Source organism: Tympanuchus pallidicinctus, unplaced genomic scaffold (assembly GCF_026119805.1).
Source record: "Tympanuchus pallidicinctus isolate F22 unplaced genomic scaffold, pur_lepc_1.0 scaffold3, whole genome shotgun sequence".
Taxonomy (NCBI): Eukaryota; Metazoa; Chordata; class Aves; order Galliformes; family Phasianidae; genus Tympanuchus; species Tympanuchus pallidicinctus.
This window is the reverse complement of record NW_026294747.1, coordinates 32,413,643-32,434,295: the sequence shown is the minus strand read 5'-3', so window position 1 is coordinate 32,434,295 and position 20,653 is coordinate 32,413,643. Positions and strand designations below refer to the sequence as shown.

The 20,653-nt window shown below is 34.4% G+C and overlaps 1 long non-coding RNA gene across 3 annotated transcripts in view; it reads left to right on the top strand.

Moving 5' to 3' along the window:
* LOC128087077 (uncharacterized) overlaps window positions 1-14,788 on the top strand; it is a 154,097-nt gene extending 139,309 nt beyond the window's left edge. For 2 of the 3 annotated variants that reach the window (XR_008209673.1, XR_008209672.1), the window contains exons 3-4: window positions 12,089-12,149; window positions 13,111-14,788. This is a non-coding gene — a long non-coding RNA (uncharacterized LOC128087077). Of the gene's footprint in view, window positions 1-822; window positions 971-12,088; window positions 12,150-13,110 lie in introns of those variants that run through there. The other variant, XR_008209674.1, reaches the window with a different exon arrangement.
* Window positions 14,789-20,653: the final 5,865 nt, after the last annotated feature.

Below are 20,653 nucleotides of genomic sequence, written 5' to 3'. Positions count from 1 at the left end.
AGTTATGAAAATCAAAGTAATAATGTATAGATATTTTCCTGAATAATATTTTTGTTTTGGAATAAAATATTTTCTATTCCTTTTCTTGTCTAACTCTGTTATAGTTTGTTTAATTTATATAGGAATATTACATCTCAGATTTCTGTAACTGTGCTAACAATGATAAATGAAAGCGGGGATTTCAATAAAGCTTTGCAAACAATTCCATTATAGCTCGTCAAATAAGCATATGATCTCAGCTCTAACTGCTTTCATTTATATCTCAGTTTTCTCAACATCACTGACTAAAAGTATGGGCTCTTACATTCAATTCTACACAAAAGAATTAATTGACAATTCAAGTGTGAAGCTTTTAACTATGTCTTTATCGCTGACATTTCTTACTTTCATACAAGTTCTATATGGAAAAAAGCCAAAATGCTAACAGAGGAGAAAAGAAAATTCATGTAATTTTGTCTCTTTTTACATTACTTTCTTGCATGCAGCAACAGGTAAAATATTTAAAAATACTAAGCAGAATTTATACTTTATTTCTACTATGGCGTGGTATTATTAACAAAAATACAAAATCACTTGTTGAGTTTTCTGTACATGAAAACTGTGTTACAAGGTGTTGATTTTCACATAATTTATGACCACAGTCTTCAAGTTCATATACATATTGAGTTTTCTTACTTCACAATCTATTGGAGGATTGAGTGATGTCATTTAACAAATACAGGGAAACATTCAGTTTAGCATCTTGGAAAACTTGCTCAAACTCTTGCAATCATTTGTTCTGTCTGGGAACCTATTTTTGAGTTTGAGAGATAATTATTTCAGTAGGTAAAAGGATGTACTTCAGTGAACTCTGAGGACTGTTCAGGGAATACAAGAAAAACTGTTCAGAGAAGAAGCTGTGGAGCAAGATAAACAACATGAGAACCAAGGACACCTCTAGAAGAAAGAATGTCTCATGGCTCTGATTGGATAAGTGCCTGTGTGAACAGTTGAAGAGTGTTTTGTACAATGCTCTGTTGACATGTAAAAGTGGATGGGAAAGTTGTAGGGGTGGATGGGAAAGCTAGAAGAAGAAAACTTGTGAAGGTATATAAGTGATGTGAGAACTTGTAGTAAATGATTTGGATCATTCACATTTGGTCCGTGATTCAGATCCTGCAGACTGTGAATTGGTAGGTTTTTTGTATAACCACTTTCTATACATCTTTACAGGTTTTATGGAAAACTATAAAAGAACCAAACAAATAAGAAATCGAGCAATTCACTTTAATTCAAAGGTGCTACCAATTATTAGTCAGAAATTAGATACTTTAATTAGAAAATCAATCTCAAAAGTAGAACTGAATTAAATCACAGGCCAATAAATTAATTCAGAGGTCAAATTATTAAGCTAATACAGAATGCAATCAATTCTTCTGAGTCTTACTGTAGGAACTGAAGCATGCTTCTTAGTACCTTACCCACAATAGAAGTTGTATTCCAACTTTGCCTTAACATAAAACAACAAACTAATTTGCCATTCAGTTCTCAGATCAATTTGAATTTTTTTTTCCTGGAAATGCCTCTTTGTACAGGTGAATCCCACATTGTCACCCAATTTTTTTTTCCATTCAGTCTTCATTTGGTAATTGAGTTTGTAAAACTCAACAGATCACACATTTTTTTTCTTGTAAATCAGATTTTTTGATAGTTCACAGAAATCTTTAAGAGAAAGCACTGCAGTGTTTTAACAAGTATAATTCCTTTAGTATAACTCCTCCTAGGAAGTTACACTCAGTCCCCAATAGGTAGAGATTATTCTCTATAGATAGGGAGGCTGAATAATAGGAAAGCACATTTGTATATTAAAGAAAATATCAGCTATAACAAATAAGAATATAAGAGAATATAAGAATATATGAGAAAGACAAATTCCTTATGCTTTTTGGCATTTCAGGTCACATGGTACTAGAATTTGTTTTGTAGGTCAGGAACAAAGATTAGACAAAGTTTATGCTTCTTCGATGATAAAGAGTGTATTACATTTACAACAAAACTTTCCCGTTCCTGCCTTAGAGAGCATGAGAATATGCTTCAGTGAGTAAACTAATCAATCATTAAAAAAATAGAATCATTTGGCAATGACTGAAGCGGGCCTCAGTCAGATGCTTAATTCCACTTGGGAGAAATATAGAACAAATTTTGAATATTGAAAGAGTATTTTAATGAAATATGGTAAACCCCAAAGACATCATCTAAGAAATATAAAATAAGCTGTGTTTGGGATCCTTTTGATTTTAGCATATGAGCATTAATTTAAGCACTACTGGTGTGATATAGACTGGAACTCATGAGAATCCCAGCTGGGGAAGGGGGTACTGAATAATATGCAATGGAAATTTTCTTCCCATACAGGAAATAAATCTAAAGTGCAAGTTTATAACATAGTTCCATTCTTTTTTCCTATTAGAAACTTTAAATGATCATTTCTTTTCTTCTTATGGGTAGCATCCAATCAATGTCTTATGTTGTTAATTATATCTACATAATTATGCTGGAATAATTGGTCTTTCTATTATACTGTTTTATTTCTTTTTTAAACTGATAAACTTATCAGCAACTATTTTTTTTTCCACAATAAACACATTAGACTGTTTTCATTCTTTGCAGTTAAATACTCTTTACACTTTAGACATTGCTTATTCAAGATCGCATTGTATCAGTTATTTGCTAACATTCTATAGCAGAATATGTTTACAACTTACTAAATAAATTTTTTTTATTTAAGTTATCAGAAATGATTATGATAGTACAGCATTATTCTTCTAATTAGACCAATGCCCTACCTGCTGAACTGCATTTCCTGTTTCTTGCATTCAATGAAAAAAAAGAGAAAAAGCCTCTGTCCAAAATAACATAATCAAACACAGTCTGCACAAGACTGTTCTCACGTGTGCATGGGGCAGAAAATGGCACTTCAGCAGAATCGGTGGTCGTTGGGTTATTTAGCAGCAATCTACTGGTTTCTGTGAAGGCTGGTTGGGAAAGGGCTCAGGGACAGGAGCTGTAGCTGGAACCACAGAGGTACAATCATTTTCCAACAAGCTCTCTCATGACGCCATCCAAAGTGCTGCTGGACCTAGGAGGGAACTTTGGCTTGCAGCGGGGATACAGGACATGAGGATATGGGGATGTGAGGTCAGGGGGATGCAGGGACATAGAAATGGCTAGACTAGATGATCTCAGTGCTCTTTTTCAATCTTAACTACTCTATGTTTTACGATCCTACGATCTACCTGTAATCTGGTTCTGAAAATACTAATATCAAGAACAGGACAAACAGGTCATATTCTCTCTTTAAATAAAATAAGAGATTTTTGAACTACAGCATTTGAAATAAAAACAGAAATAATAAATCTGTATTGACTACCAGAAACAACTATAAATAGATGAATAGTTGTGATTATAAAATCACTACAGTAATTTTTTTCCAGATAGCAGGCCTACATAGAAAAAAAATAATTGAAGAAATGTGTGATCTGTTTGCCGATAAGTCTTGAACAGAAGGAGAGGTTAACATTTTAGCTAAATTATGCATTGCAAATGGCTCGCTCAGTTTTCTTTCATTTGCATAAATGGCCCTTGTTTAAAAACTCATTGATTACAGTGGAAAAAATTCTACTGGTTTCAGATTATTTTTTTTAAGTCACACAGCATAGAATTCAGAACTGTAGGAGAGGAGGAAAAACACAAATTATACTTTTGAAGATTACCTTCCTATCCTTAATTAACATGTCAGCAGAACTCATTTTGTAAGTGAAATTCTATAACCTTTAGTCTGGAATAAATAATTTTACTGGAAATGGACAATAAACAATTCAAGCTGCAGACATAAATCCTCACTACTAAGACGTGATTCTCTATCCTCTTAAGCTATGTTTCTTAAGGAAAAGAGTTTATCCAACTTGCAGTTTTTCAGGAACTTTGTACTTCAGGAACATTGAACCAAAATGTGTAAATAGAAATAGAAGGACTCAAAGATCGATTTTACTCGTATATTTTTGGAGATTATTGTTGAAATTTACATCTTTCATTAGTAATACTTGATCACAACTTTAAAAAATGTTAACAGTAATCTCGTTAAATCAGCCACTAAACTACAGAAATCAATGAAGTAGTAGCAGAAATGGGTAATAATCATGAACAACAAAAAAAAACCTATTGAGCCAAATAATTCAGGAAATGTTATGGTTTGAACTAAGAAATAAATAACAGCTTCTTCTTTACTTCAAAAACCGACTTCAAAACTAGTGAAAAAAAATCAACAATTTTTGCATGCTTAAGAGATATTAAAGTGAATTTTATATTATTGTTTAAAACCGATTCTTTCTTAACACGGTCTTGAAGTTCAGAGTTCTACAGAGCTATATCCTACAGACACATGAAGATTTTGTTTTTATCTTTTCTTTGTTTTATTTTGTCCAGCTTCTTGATTATGCATCATTCTTACTCTTTTCCTATATAGTAATCTACTAGTCATGATGCATAATTTTGTTGTCAATGCGTCCACAATTAATGAAAATATGAGAATAACACAAAACACAAGATTTATGAATCAATAAGAATGTCTAGAATGATAGTATGAAAGTTCTAATAAGAGAGTTAGTCCTGTCAAATAATTATTCATTTTAGAATTCATTATAGCTGTTATTTCTGATAATTAACATTCATTATACTTATTATTTCTGATATACATTTTCTGAAGAAGTGTTACTTGAAATGTCTACTTCGGATATGATACTCCAAAAACACTTTTTCTGTGTTGTATTTTTCCAAATAAAAATAAACTAATTAGCTCTTATTAGGACATGTTGCGATTATGTAATGTACTCCTCATAGACATGTTTAGTTCATTTGTTTTCCAAAATGGAATTTTTGTATTTCTTTTGTATAGTTTTGGATTTTTAAAAAAATGTGCAGTTCTTGATGAGAAATGTGAATTTGCAAGGAACTTTGCAGTTGTATAAGGGACTTAAGTTGGTCCATTTATATCTATCTTGAGTCTCAATTTTGGCACAAATCAATCAAAATTCTGTGAGTAAAACTGAGTACACGAGTACATCCTGATAAAACATCCTTGAGGAATTACTGTGATACAAAACTTCAATCTAAAGTGAGATCTGGACACTATTGAAAGCATAGGATGACTTGTCATTTTGAATTAAAACATCTACTGTGCTAGAAAATCATATTACTTGAAAATAAGGTAGAATTATTTCTTATCTACATGTATGAAAAAGGAAAAGGTAACTCCTAAAAGTTAGAAGAATAATCTAAGCATTAGTAGTCTTTCATTGTGGTTTTTTTTCCCCATACAAATATTGAAAAATCACTGATCTGTTTAATCTATTGTTGGTTGAAAGCCATAAAATCAAAACAGCACGTCTTTGAAAGAGCAATGTATTAAAATTATGACTAATATAATAAATGTAAAAGGAATATGTGTCTTAGAACTACTGGAGGCACATACATTCAGGAGAACAAAGAGTGTTTAAACATTAACTAATTGCATTAAAAAGGCATTATGATAATTTGCTTAATTTTACCATAATTTAGGACTTAAGTCAATTATAATGACTGCAGCTGCAACACTGTAGTACATAAATAAGACAAAGCTTATGGAAGATATTGTATCATTTTTAAGATCAATTGATATAGCTTAAGAGAAGAATCAAGCTTTTGAATTTTAAGCTCTTTTGCTATCAGAAATTGAAGAAGAAATCCTTAAAGCTGAGTACTAGTTTTTCAACAAATGCTGTGAATGGAATAAACAAAATACATTAATAAGACTGTCAGAAATAAGATACTTGATAACAAAATATCTATTAAAGAAAAAAAATGAGATTAATTATGATGTTCCATAAAACTATTATCTCTAGATTTTTTTTTATTTGGACAACTGATTACGTTAATTTATTCTCCAGTCTAATCTTTTGGAAGGTTTCTTTGTTCCTTGTTTTGATCAATTTTTATGGGTTCTTTTTACTTGTTTGATTGTGAAATTTTGTGACATTACTGAAATTAAATTTTAAGTTAGTTTTAATTTAAGAGGTATATGAATGAAGCCATGCTCTTTATTTCAGAAATGTGTTTCAAGCCCAAGTTACAGCCATAAACAAATATTTGGAAAACTAACATGAAGAGGAATTGTGCCCAGATAGCATTAATTTGAAATGAATCTACATTACCATCCAAACAAAAGCTCTTGCAGCAAGATTTGGGACTATACTCCCTGACAAGAGCTGTGAAAAAACATTAGAGGAAGAATGATTACCTGTAACCATAAGATGCTCCATTTATTCTGTTTTGATTTTTTTTTTTCCCTTTGTATTCCCTTCTCTTTAAATGTATTTATTTATGGAACACCAGATTCTCTTTTATTCTCAGCATAATTGGACATATATGCTTAGAAAGCTTACTACTTAAATGCTACTCTTGCTAAACAATCTGCAGCATCTATTTCAAAATGTGATTTTATTTTTCTCTCAGCAATGCAGCATTTTTACGTATGATGGTTATCAAATGTCTACTGCGTAATATTTCCTACTGAATTTCAGATAAACTTTTATGTGGGAATATTTTCTTCCATTTTGAAAGCCAGAATTGTTGGAAACTCAAAAGTCATTGTCACAAGATGGCTGTGAAAATATTATTAAACTTTAATTGAATCAGTTAGTTACATAAGTTTAATTTTCAGATGGAATTCGTAGCATAATGCCATAGAAAAATCCTGGAAGACTTCATTAAAAATTTTCTTTCTGTACTGGGTAGGACTGAAGGTACTTGAGATCTGAGAGTATACTCCGACTTCTGAGTTGTTTTCTTAGAGGCTTATTCTCTCTTTTATTTTTTTCCCCACAGACCTCAAAAGGAATTACAGAAGCACTAATTCTCAGCTAATTCCTTTCCTTTATCTTTATTGTCTTCATTGATAACCTGTGTGACTCCAAATTGCTTCAAACTGTTTTTGAACTACATGTGTGTTTGAAGAAGTGAACAGAAATTTGGAAGTACAAATTATAGGCCTCTGTATCATTTCAGATGTTCTAAAGCATTATGATTTCCTTACAAAATTGACAGATATGACAGACCTGCTAGATGCTGAGCAAGATATATGGCCATTTAAATTTGCTGTAGACTTTAATATTTAAGCAACTATGAGCTGCTTATCAGGCAAATGTGCTAGGATACTGTGAAAGACGGTTTCCTGAAACCTTCTTTTATTTTTTTTTTCTTGGCTCAAAGTTCACTTAGCGAGGATTTTTTGGTGATAAGACACTAACTGACAACTGCCAATTATCTAGGGGTGAGAGTGGTGGGTGTTACTGTGCTGCAGTACTTCTGCTTATGACTGTAAATATAAGCAGAAGCTGGGGGACAAGCAGTCTTTTTTGGGTGGTGGGAGGGGGGCTTGTAGAAGGAGCTGACCACTGCAAAAGGCGGTAATGCTTGTGCATGGTAACAAGGGCACCATGCCCTGCTGGCTTATCTGTGGGTCCAGATCGTTGTGCTAGCAGAGAGAAAAGATGAAGAAGAAAAAAAAAGAAACTGAGAAGCAGGGGATAAAAGGCCTCTACTAAGCTAAGTACCTGGGAGAGGAATTTCCAAAGAAAAGAATCCTCTCTGGCACAGGAATTCCCTAGGAGAAAAGGAAGGATTCTCTTAGGAAAGGATTCTCTTAGGAAAGAATCCTCTGGGTCCTGCTTGCTGTGAGGCTTCCTGGCTTTCTCTCACCCCCTGTGGTGACTGGACGCGTTCATCGGATCAATGGAAAACCATGAGCTACACTGTGGAAACCTCTCTAGCTCTCCACAAAGACTTCTTGCTTTTATTTCCCAACTCTTTTCTATTACCTATATTCCCTTCCCCATCTCTCCTGGCTTCCATGAGAGCCCACTGTGACTCCCATCCCATTGTCACAGGGAACAAGGCCTGTTGACAACAAGGATCTTCCACGTTGGCTGTGTGAGAACAGGCTGAGGTCATAACAATGACTTAGAAGAAAGTTTGTATCTGATTAAAAGAAATTATGTGATGTTTATATGATTATGTGGATTTTTTTTTTAAAGCGTTGATAAGGATTAAAAGGAAACACATAACTGAATTAAAGTAGATAATTAATTCAGACAGATATAGAGGGAAAAATCTAGATTAAATCTTCCACTTTCTAGTTTCTCAGTTAAGGTTGAATGATCTAATCAAATGTTGTGTTCTGTGATCACTTCCTGTTTGGAACATTTTATTATACAGATTATTAGTTGTATATTCTTTTAGATAAAGTAACTATGTTTTACTTATGAGTTGTTTATATTTTGTAATATATCCTCTTTTCATTTGAATTAGAAATTTAAGATGGGTCTGAGATTGAGCTAGCAATGGAAATTTGGTTAAAATAGGAATATCTGTTCTAGAAAGAACTGATTTTAATATTTCACTTATTTTGTCTAGAAGGACACTTATTACTATGATTATAATCTGAATGTGATTTTGTCATTTGTGTTTTAAATTTTTAGTTAGAATGAGCGTCTTATATTTTGTTAATATCATGTTTCTTACTTTTGTAATGTAAATGTCTATTATTTATAAGTCTCTTGAATCTATAATTCACTGAATGCAAAATGTTAATGAATAGCAGAATAACCTGACCTCTTGAATGAAGTAGTGGCTTTGCTACAGTACCTAGAGTCTGTTTTATTTTATGTCCTAGAATGGTGTTTTAGGAATGACACTCATTAGTTGACTTGATAACTCAAATACTTTTGCTCTCAAAGCCTTATATTTAATTGTACTGCTACTACTATATCTATTGCTTTGAGAAGATGTGATTTGCACATGCCTATCATCCTGAAAGCAAAATAAGTCAATCTGAGACATAAAACTGTTATTTAGATGCTAGTTTAATACACAGTGTTTGCCAGAATCTTATTTTCTCTTCTATCTCATCCTGAACATATATCTTCTTTGTTGTAATTTAAAATAAAAAAAAGTTCCGGAAAATCCTTGTAAACATGCATGTGATTGTGTCACCTCAGTATCATTTTCAAATCTTGTCCCTGAACAGAACAAAAAGCTTCTGCCTCCTTTGTGCAATATCATGTTACTTGTTACAGTGTTTGCAAGCCCTAGCTGGTAAATCTGCACTGAATTCAAACAGCTACTAAGGTACTGCCTTTAGGGAAAAGTCTGTATTGACTTGAGTATTCCTTGAAAAGTGAGATACAGAATAGCTTCAAAAAGTCCATGGATTCATTTGCTGACTTTTTTTTTTTTTTTTTTTTTTTTTTTTTTTTTTTTTTTTTTTCCCTTTGAATACAACATGGTTAAGCAGTTTTCCATTTAGGATATTTGGGAAAAATACAAAAAATAAAAAATAAATGTGACAGTGAGTATTCCAAATCAGCACCACATGTTCACTGCCTGTGAGTTCAGAACAACATGCTTTTGCTTTCCGGGCAAACACATCAATTCTGAGTCCAAAATTAGTTCAAATAGGGCAGTGTACATTTGTAAAAGTTGGAGCTGAATTACTAGTTTATTTTCCATTGTAAATTTGTACCAATGTAAATACCAGATGAAAACCTGGTACTATTTGGAGAGCTGAAAACAACTTCAGATATTACTTCAGCGTCAAAAACAATGTCTAACACCGTGAATCTCATGAAAGAATCCCTTGTAAAGTTCCAGAAGAATTTTGTATAATCAATATGACATAATTCACATCAGTTAGGAACTGGGACTTCTGAGAAACTTGTTCCTTCTGAGCTTTCCACTTCTCCCCTTTGAATAACTAGGAAAATGTGTATACATATTTCCTGTTCAAATCCAGAAAATCTCTATCGTTTCCAATGGAGATCTTTGAATTCTTTCCATATACTTGCCAGTGAGTGATTATGCCATAAAAATCTGTGAAGGACAGTGAGTCACCCTTTTCAAATTTCAGGCACACAGTAAAATCACCTCCTGCACAGTGTGCTTGGCTATCTTCCCTTCAGGCAAAACTACTTAAAAGAAACTCACTGAGGACAAGAAACACCATCAGAATCATATAATACAGACATAGACAGCTCATTTTACATGCAAGATGCCTCTCACATTATTCTGAGATGTAATAACCGGTGAAAACATCAGTTATTACAGAGAAAATTAAGTCTTCTACATATAATCAACTTTTTGTTTATTATAATTTTATTTTTCTCTATTTCCATAAAAATATCATCAAAGTAACTATGTATTCTGAATATTTATGTGAATTTGTGTGATTAGTTTAGCACTTGCTCTTTTATCACTTTGACGTACATAAATATTGAAAACTTTGAAAGTGATTTAAATTTTCTAAATCTTCTACCTCCTAAATACTTAGTACATGTTATAGAATCTCTGTACAATGGTTTGATATTCAATAGTACTCAGCACCAAGAATTCCACTGCAGGCTGAGAGTTTGAAAAACTAGCAATATTATTTGACTCACAATGGAGAGCAGAGTTGATTTGAAAATTTGACCCTTGAGGACCAAAATCCCAACAAAAAGTCCTTGTCATGTTGCGACTTAAAAAAACTTAAACTATTGCAGAAATGTTGGATTTATGTATCACTGAGATGAGTGCTTTTATTTAATTATGTATTTTTGTTTGATAGAATGCATGTGAATATCACTGGGATTATGGCAGGTTTGCAGATTATGTATTTAAATTATTTAAATGTATTTAACCCACCTTAGTCTAATCGATGCAACTAAAATGAACCAAATAAAATCATATCTGATTTTTAAAATAGAGAGTATCCAACAAGTGAGTGCAATGAAAACATGCCTGGCGCTTTCCTTGAAATAGCAGGTAACATTGTATTCATATTAAAGTAACAACATGGATGAGGAAGAATTGTATCCTATCTCACTCCTGTGAGAATTTTCTTAGTCCTTTTGGTTAACCAACAGTTGGTATATATCCCAGTTAGCATTTTTTAACACATCATTTGAGAAGGAAAGAAGAGGAGCGCAGGAATACCTCAGCAAGCAGCTATTGGCAGAGAATGAAAGCTTTCATGTGGTGTGAATCAAAGATTACATTGTTAGGTTCACAGCTGATATTGAGTTCAAAAGCAAGAAACTGGTATTTTATATAATGAATTTTCAAATATGCTTGTACTTATGTAGATAGTGAATCCTGGTTCAGATATTACAAAGATGAAGACTAAAGAAAAACAGTAAGATAAGCAGGGTGGGGTTGTTTTTAATATATAGAGCAAAAGCTGATCACTGTTTTTTACTTTCTTATAAAAAGACATTACAGAACACTATGGAATCAGCAGGTATAAGATTCGCTTTATGTGAGAAAATGTATTATACTGCATTTGGTTCTTATGTGATATTGCTTTAAATCATTATGAAATGAACTCAGACCATTGAGCTTGTTTCAATTTATCATTTATCATTAGATCATCATTAGAAAAAAAAAGCAACAGTTCAACCTGTTCATACCATATCGCCCATACAATTTATTTGTATTGATTTATGTAATTTGTCTTTTTATTTTTTAACACATTATCTCTCAACTCAAATTCAGAACATTAAAGAATAATTGAATTCAAATTAAGGTAAACTAAATTCTCAAATAATAATAGCACAGGCCATTTAAATCTACTCTCATAACAAGAAATCCTTTCAAGGTCCCCAAAGCAAAATTGACATCTAGTATGCATGGGGGGCAGAGGGAGGGTTGAGACTAATTCAAAGTGAATTAATCTGCAGTTCATTAGCAAACGTTAATGTTACTTTTGGGAATGAGGAAATTAGCAGGATTATAAAGCAACAAGTGTCTTCATAAACATCTAATTGCTTGTCAAAGATGTACAATAGACTATGCAAGGCTGTAAAGTAGAATAGCTGCATGCCATAAATCAGGTTTTCAGCTGAGCAACAGATTTTGTTTATAATGTAATACTTTCTAGAAAGACATTACAGTGACCAAAACAATTTCACAGGTGCCAGCAAGCCTGGCAAATTGCAATAAGAAATTAATTAAGGCACATTTTCTTTCTTTATCTTTGCAGCTTAGATATCCTAGCACACAGCTGTGGCCAGACACCACTGAGTCCTCTGCTGAGTCCTCTGGTAAGACAATAAACCCACATTAGTCACTGAGAGAGGCAGTTCAAAGAGAAGTTCTCATGCATTAAACTATCTGGGTTTGTGTGCATCCAGGCACATGCAGGCAGAGAACTGAAGAAGACAGGGACAAGTCCATTGTCAGTAAGTCACTTCCTTTTGTAGAAGCAAAGAGATTAATTGCCAAGGAAATCAACTTAGATAATGATTCTTATGGGGGCTTGTTAAGTTATACAGCAGACTTCCTGCAAAAACCTTGAATAACAAACAGTCCTGGCAGGCAGAAATCATTATGATGCCTGTGGTTACTCTAATCAGTCTCTTCTAGCAGGGTCACTTGATAGAATACTATCAAGAGCATCAAGGGGATTTAAGAGAGCTATGTTGCCTAGAAACTGGCTGAGCCTTTTTACGGAGGAAAAATTTTTACACTCAAAATTCTTCAAACTTTTTTTTGTTTCAAGATCTTCACAGGCCGTATTTTGGATTCTGATCCCAAAGGATTCTGTAGATGCTACAAGAGATCAGCTGTTTGCAAAAGTCGTTAGATACAAATATCATGAATGCAAAATCCACTGATTTCAGGAGGTCATGTGCAAAAGCCTTGAAAAAGAAAGAAATATCTTTACGTGTATTTTATGCCTGTTCTAAATTTGATTTGCACTTTCTGCCTCATTTTTACTGTTTATAAGTTTAAAATTTGTCATCAATGATTCAACTATTTTCAAGGCATTGGGAGTGACACTTAAATATGCAAACAGAGTAATAGTTTTTGTAGCTACGTAGATCTAGATTAGTGACGGTTGTGTTCCTTCTAAATGTGCTCTTGGCAAAATTCTCAGGCAACTGCCAATATAAGAGCCCATAAACAAATAAGCAAACAAAGCATAGTAACATAAATAATTACATTCTGAAATGACATCTAAAATGTAAATATTTAGATATTCTTTTCCATTTACCTCCACAGGGACCACAGAGAATGAGGACAGAAAAATTAGCAAAGATGAACTGCTTCCTTCTGGCTTAGCAACTAACGCTTTTGAACCAGTTCCCAAAGTAAGTTCTGCTGGATCTTAACACTATTTTCTCTGATTAAGGGACTAAGAGTTTTGTGTGCCAGAGAACTGAGGTGATGTGAGAAGTATAGAGTGTTCAGGAGTGCTGAACTCTTTTTTTAATCATGAATTATGCAAACAGATGTTACAAAAGGGAAATTAAGCTAGTGCCAGTATCCTCATTTGTCATATGTATTCTATATTGAGCGAAGGCAAACTTGCATATGACAGCTGGGATGTTCTTATATGTCATACACAGAACATGTAATCTTCATATATGAAGTTTGACCAATTTGCCTCTTCTTCCATAGAACAGAATTTGCAAAGCCTGATAAGCAGCATTCAGACTATAACAGCAAGCTACAGACAGATAGGAAAGGCTTGTGTATATATGTGTAGTAATTTCTGCAAAGATATATTGCTAACTAACAGCATTTCATAAAATCCCCTGCTTGAAAAGAGCACTGAGGTACAACCAGGTTCAAAATCCTCTGCATTTATCAAGAGTGAGAGGACCTGGAAGATCTGGAAAATATATTTGCATATATGATGTACATGGCTGATAGAAAAATATATATTACCCTTGGTAAATAACAGAAATAATGTTCGCTTATAAAATCAGCAGAGCCTTCAAGATGCAACTTAACTCTCAGCAGATTAGAAAGGAGATTTTCTCTTTAGCAACCTAGAATACTATTCCGACAAAACAGATTATTTTACTACTTTAGAATCTAATTGTGGCATTGTAGTGGATTGGTTTGTTGTTGTTTTTTATTTGTTTGTTTGCTTTCATAAGCAAAAAGTGAAATATCTCAATAATAATTAACATCAAACATTAATTGCCAGGGAAGATATATAAATAACTGTTATTTGATCCACTTTTGCACTATGCGTCTCAAGAAAATTGCTCAAGTCTGGATTTGTGTTTGATGCCAACTACATAAATCATTGTGAAAACAACACTACAAAAAATTTTTTAAAAACTTAGTTTTTCATATCATATGGTCTATTAATGTGGCTTCAGATTTAAATGTTAAAAATAGCTGTACCATTCATCAGAGAATAAAAGGGAAAGTCTATTTTTTTTTTTTAATTTTTTTCTGCATTGGCTTGGAGTCCATCCACATTTTCTTCCAAGCATTTTCCTCTGGGTTATGCTCAGGAACACAAGTTTTGCATTCAAGTTCTTTAGAAGCATACATTCCCTTTTCTATCAAGTTTTTGCTTTCCCAGTAAGAAAATTGTTGCAATGTTCCTACCACAGTGAATTTATCTGAACAGATGACTACTTGTGCTCAGTTTTATGTGAGACTGTGACATTGTGAATTTTTGATTGATTAATTTTCTAGCAAGAAGCTTTTCAACAGTTTTGGATTAAAAGGATCATGGTTGGATTGGTTTCTAACAGCCATGAACTTTATTAAATATTTTTCCTTCTACATTCTTCTTTTATTCTACTTTTACATTCTACTTTTCTGCAAGAAATTTTAATAATTTAATATGGAGACTTTTTCCTGGCTTTAACTTCTCCTGCTATTCTTTCTCTCAACTAAGATGTTTCTGCTCCGTGTCCATATACTTGTACTCATTTGCCAGTTTTTTAATAAAATATATTGCCTCAAATTGTGTATATTCTTGACTAGTTTGTGAGTTTCCTGTATGGATTAGGGATATGAATTGCTTGGCTTCGTGTATGCATATGCAAAGACGCATATATGTGTAAGTAAACACATGGGGTAAATCAGTTTCACATAAGTTTAACATTGATGACAACTAGGTTGCAAAATATTGTTTTGTAGCTGAGAATTTTCTATACCAAATAGTGTTATTGTGCTCTTTGTATCTGTTGTAGTTTTTACGGAAATATATAGAAGGCATTACTTTTGGAGCTACCAATGTAAAAGAGGTTCTACTAGCACAAGATGCATAGATGACAACCAAATAGTTTAAATCCACATAAAATAGAAGAAAAATAAAGCCAAATAACTTTTTTTGACAAATAAAAAGCATTCTTTTAGCATGTGAACAACAGAGTGGAAAAATAATTTATTTTAACTTGACAAAAAATTCTGGAACTAAATACTTATACCTAATAAAGTTTATTATTTGTTCCTTTCCCTTCCTTCCTTCCTTCCTTCTTTTCCCTTTCTTCCTTTCTTCCTTTCTTCCTTTCTTCCTTTCTTTCCCTTTCTTTCTTTCTTTCTTTCTTTCTTTCTTTCTTTCTTTCTTTCTTTCTTTCTTTCTTTCTTTCTTTCTTTCTTTCTTTCTTTCTTTCTTTCTTTCTTTCTTTCTTTCTTTCTTTCTTTCTTTCTTTCTTTCTTTCTTTCTTTCTCTCTTTCTCTCTTTCTCTCTTTCTCTCTTTCTCTCTTTCTCTCTTTCTCTCTTTCTCTCTTTCTCTCTTTCTCTTCTTTCTCTCTTTCTCTTCTTTCTTTCTTTCTTTTAAATATCATTTGACAAATTCTGTCTATCTGAAGTTTTCAGAAGCATTGTGGTTGTTGAGATACATGCAGCATTTCTGTCATTATCAAGAAAAAAAAACAACACAGAAATAGTTATTAACTTTCATTCTAAAAAGTTGCCCAATTAGCTTTTAAGATTTGGCTAGTAAAATGACCATTTTCAATGAAAAAAATCTGTAAGAAATTGTCTGAACAATTAGAAGTTCAATTAGTGCTTTCTTTTTCTTGTATTTTTTCCTCTATTCTAACTATTGAAGGAATAAATTTATGAGAAAAAATTATGGATTTGATTGTTCACCTGCCTATTTCTCCTGCAAATGTTTTTTGGAGCGTCATGTTAGATTAACTATTATTTGAAAGATTGTTTGGGAAATATATTTGGACCAAAGTACAGCAAGCACAAAGTACAAGGGCAATTTAATATAATTAGGCTGAAGTCTTCACCTGATAATTAAAATTGTGAATGTAAAATGTAGGCTTTGATTAGGTATAATATATTTTCTTCTAGATGAATGGGTGGACTAGTTTGAAGTTTTTGCTGTTGTGCACTGTTCATAGACCATAATGAAATACAGTAACATCCCACCTGGCATGCTTTTACTGCAGCCTTATCCTTGACAGAATAATTAAACTGCTTTGGTGTTTGCCACTGTTTAGCATGTCGATAGTGCAAGTTGTTAGCTGCCATGCTATTGATATATCAGGGAAAATTAATATTGAAGCAATAGGGAATTACAGTGATGTACATTCTTCTAAAGTTTTAAACTTCTGAGCTTCCATATCATTATCTATTCTCAGTGCTGTTTTTGTCATGTGGCATTTTAGAATGCCATGAAGCTAATTTAAGTATACCACAGAGTGATGCCTCAAAAGTGATATTATCAAAATTGCAGAATATATACATAACAGTGACAGAGGTATTTTTATTTCACAAATTTGTCCAGTCAGCTTTCAAATACATAGAACTACCCACACAACAACTTGTAGTAAGGTGTTCTATAACTTCTTTACTCTTTCAACTTTGTACATTTCCATATGCCCTCATTTTAGGATGATGTAACAAAGTGAATCTACATTAAGCCTCCCCATGTCACTTATTACTCTATAAAATACTAACATATTAATATTTTTTTCTATACTGTAAATTCCTCTTTAGGTATTCCTTACACAGAAATGCTGATATCTTTATTGAACTTTACATTTTCTCCTTTGTGACATAGAAGTCTATACTGAATGCAGAATTTTTCAATTTGTTGTAGAGTATGTATGCAGTGGCAGAATGTCTATTGTTATTGTTGTTCCTTTCTTGTAAATCTGGAGTGATTTTTCAGTATAACTAATCTTCATTACATCTGAATTCTTCAAGTCAATTTTGCTGCTAAATTGCTGATGCCCAAGCCATTATTTTCACTATCAGAGAATTTGACATCTCATTTCTACTAAAAAAATTATACTAAAAGGAAGGGTGTTAAAAGGAAGCAAAACTGTAGAGATATCCCCTGGATAACTTTAGCACTAGCATCAGGCAAATTTCAACAATTTTATTTTGTCAGTAATCCATAAGTGTTATTAGTGGGAAGACAAAACAGATAAGCTAAATATGTTATTTCAAAAATGTCAAAGGTTAAGATGTTCAAAAGCATGACTCAGTGGGAATTTCAGATACTTAACATTAACACATTTCATTAATTAATATTGAATGAGGGGTTACTATTAATCATTTCATAGGTCTGTCTGTCCCTGGCCTTTCATGAGAACTTTTAAGTTACCTGTAATGTACTATAAATATTATGTCTATTATCATTCAAAAAAATGAGTTTTATTCAGACCTACAGTATATAAGTCTATTGTATGGGGCTGCTGAATCACGGCCTGAACCTCTGATTAATCACTTTGATGATTCAGGGGTGGATGAAAGATCTGATCCACCTTCCTAAGACAGGGGTCACAAACAGTGGCACAATGGGTTGCATGTCTCAGCTAAAGGAGTAGTCTGTCTTCATCACCCTTGAAAGAAGAACTCCAGAAGATCCTAGGCCCAGTAGTGTATCACAGTGATGCACCAAAAGAAGTACTGGTTGCTCCACCAGAGAAGAGTCCCATTCAGGAGGGAAAATATCCTATCCCTGAAGATGCCTGGCACACAGATGGGTCCAGAACGGGCAACCCGAGCAAGTGGAGAGCAATAGCATACCATCCTTCCACTGAGACAGTCTGGTTTGTTGAGGGGGATGGTCAGAGCAGCCAATGGGCAGAACTGCAAGCCGTATGGATGGTTATAACTAAGGAACCCTGTGATGGTATCCTGAATATCTGTACAGATAGTTGGGCTGTGTACTGGGGACTCACTCTTTGGATTGCACAGTGGGCCACCCAGGAATGGACTATCCACACCGATATCCGGCCGATATGGGGCAAGGACATGTGGTTAGACATATAGAATACAGTCAAACACAAGACTGTACGTGTCTACCATGTTTCTGGTCATCAGCTCCTACAGTCACCGGGAAATGAAGCTGACATACTGGCCTGAGTTTGATGGATTGAGAATTCACCATCTGAGAACATCGCCTGTTGGTTACATCAGAAGCTACGACATGCAGGACAAAAAAAAAAGTGGGCAGCTGCTGAAATATGGGGACTGTGCATACAGCTACCGGACATCGTCCAGGCATGCTGGGATTGCGATGCTTGCTCCAAGATGAGACCGAGATCGTTGCCTGAAACAACAGCTCATCTTGCTAGAGGACATAATCCTCTCCAGTGATGGCAGGTCGATTACAATGGACCCCTTCCTTGGTCTGAGGGGGTGAGATATGCCCTGACCTGCGTCAATACTGCAAGTGGGCTACTGCAGGCCTATTTGGTGCTGAAAGCAAACCAGGCATATACCATCAAGGGACTCACTAAACTGATGTCTGCCTAAGGGACACCTCAAATCATCAAGAGTGACCAAGGAACTCATTTTACTGGTGCAACGATACAGCGCTGGGCAGAAGAAAATAACATTGAATGGTGATTCCATCTGCCATATAATCCATCAGGGGCAGGCCTCATTGAATGTTATAACGGTATTCTTAAGGCTACCTTGAAGACAGACTCCCAGTCCCTGCAGGGGTAGACGAAAAGACTGTATGAAACCTTGCGGGACCTGAATGAAAGACTCCAAGATGGCAGACCCAGTGCCCTGAGAATATTGCAGACAACATGGGCCATCCCACTTAGGATCCAAATTATGGGCACTGATCATCAGGTAAGATCCCAGATTGGCAATGAAAATAATATTCTGCTCCCTGCCCCTGATAATTTAGATTCTGGCACCCATAGAATAAAATGGCCTTGGAAGGTGCAGGTAGGACCCAAGTGGTGTGGCCTACTTGCACCTTGGGGGAGATTGTTGGAGGCGGGAGGCTCAGCAGTCCTCCAGTAATAGGTACATGGCCTACTGATATTGTGGTCAACACTCCGATTTTCATTGCTAAAGGGACTCTGATCATGTCCTTATGGCAGATCAGGATACCTCCTTTGGTGCCTGTATTGTATTATTATCAAGCCGCAGACATCTGGCCAGAAGGTGTGGTACAGGAGGCCAGGATGTGCCCCAGTACAAGCAGAAGTATTGACCCAGGATAGAAATACGGCCTGTATCTTGCCCTGGAGAGCAGACCTTCCCCTCTTGGTACCTTTGAAACATCTGTATTTCTCCCCTGAGTCTTTGAGCCTTCAGGATCACCAGAAGGAACAAAATGTCATCAAAAGCATTCCAGTATTAATGTCAGATTACGTGCAACACCCAGTGATGGTCTACATGGGACTGATGGAACATAGGATGGACCTGCACATCACAACTGCATATCTCCAGTAACATCACTGAGCACTGGCCCATAAAAGAATATCAGCGTTCACCAATCATCACTCATCTTGAATTTTACCAACATGTGTTGTGATGAAATTGTATAAGTGTCGTGGTATTTTGGATCTCTGTATTAGGAAAAGGTCACCCTTTAGTCAATCTGATCATTGGTTCACACCATGAAGAGGTGGAGTGTATGGGGCTGCTGAATCACGGCCTGAACATCTGATTGCTCACCTGAGCCGAGCTATGAGTCAGCCCTGGGAGCACAGCTGAAGGCAACTCACCTGTGCTGCTGGAAGGGGTGGATCTTGGCTCCACCTCTCCTAGACCCATTTAAGAGCTGACTGCCAGCGGGGAAGGATCTCTTCTGGAGATCCACTCCACTGGAGTTTCCTACTTGAGCCCAGGATTGGGTGAGTGTCTTTCTTTCCTACTCTAGTATAATAATTACATCAGCTAAACTCCTGGATGTACTATATCATCATAGTATTCATTGATTGTACATCTATATAAAATATTTTCTCACAAATTTCCAAACTTTGTTATGGTTATTTTCCGGTTGTGGAGTCAAATTTCAAGTGCATATGAGTTGTTATTAATTTTAGATTTTAAGATGTCTGTACAAGCTCCTTGCCAACAAGGTCTATTCACTTGCTAACCTCTTGAAGAAAATTTCATTGGGTATGTAGGTATGCTAACATGAAGAAAGATAGTAACAGGTAGCCAGATACAGCCATATATGTACAGATATGTAAAGGAATGAGTGAATTATCTTAATGTGAAGTGTTTTTTTTTTTTTTTTTTTTTTTTCTCCAAATGAATGATTGGATGCAATAGTGCTATTAACAGTCAACTGCTATACAAGTTCTTACCCTGTGAATTTATCTGAGTCACCATTTAAATTTAATGAGATTTAATTAAAAAAAATAAAGGTGAAAAATGAAATGATTGTCCAAGCACTGTGGGATATTAGAATAACAGAGCAGGAAAGATTTAAGGCAGATGGAAAGGGAAAATACTTTCTCAGTTAAAAGATTTGTTTGTCTTTTCTAGTGTATTGTTCTTATTGATGAAGGTTGCTCTTTGTTAATGATTAATTCCTGAAGAAGATTATAAAACTAAATCCCCATTTTGATCCTT